We start from the raw sequence: 264 nt of genomic DNA, 5'->3' as shown, positions 1-264 counted from the left end.
GCTTCGGGGGGCGGGGCCTGGGATGGGGCGGGGCCTGGGATGGGGCGGGGCCAGCGTTCCTCCGGGTCCGCCCCTGCATGGCCACGCCCCCGACGCTTTCGCTGGCCCCACCCCCACCCCCGAGCGCGCGCCCGACACCTGAGCGCGGTCACAGCAGTCGGGCCACGTAGCCCTGGGTCCCCGCTGGGGGTGCCCTGGGCTCCTTATCCCCTCCGGCCCGTCTTGGGTCCCACTGCGCCCTTTCCTGCCCCCTATGGTCCTCAG

The sequence above is a fragment of the Cervus canadensis genome, chromosome 1, assembly GCF_019320065.1.
Source record: "Cervus canadensis isolate Bull #8, Minnesota chromosome 1, ASM1932006v1, whole genome shotgun sequence".
Classification (NCBI taxonomy): Eukaryota; Metazoa; Chordata; class Mammalia; order Artiodactyla; family Cervidae; genus Cervus; species Cervus canadensis.
This window is presented reverse-complemented; position numbering follows the sequence as displayed.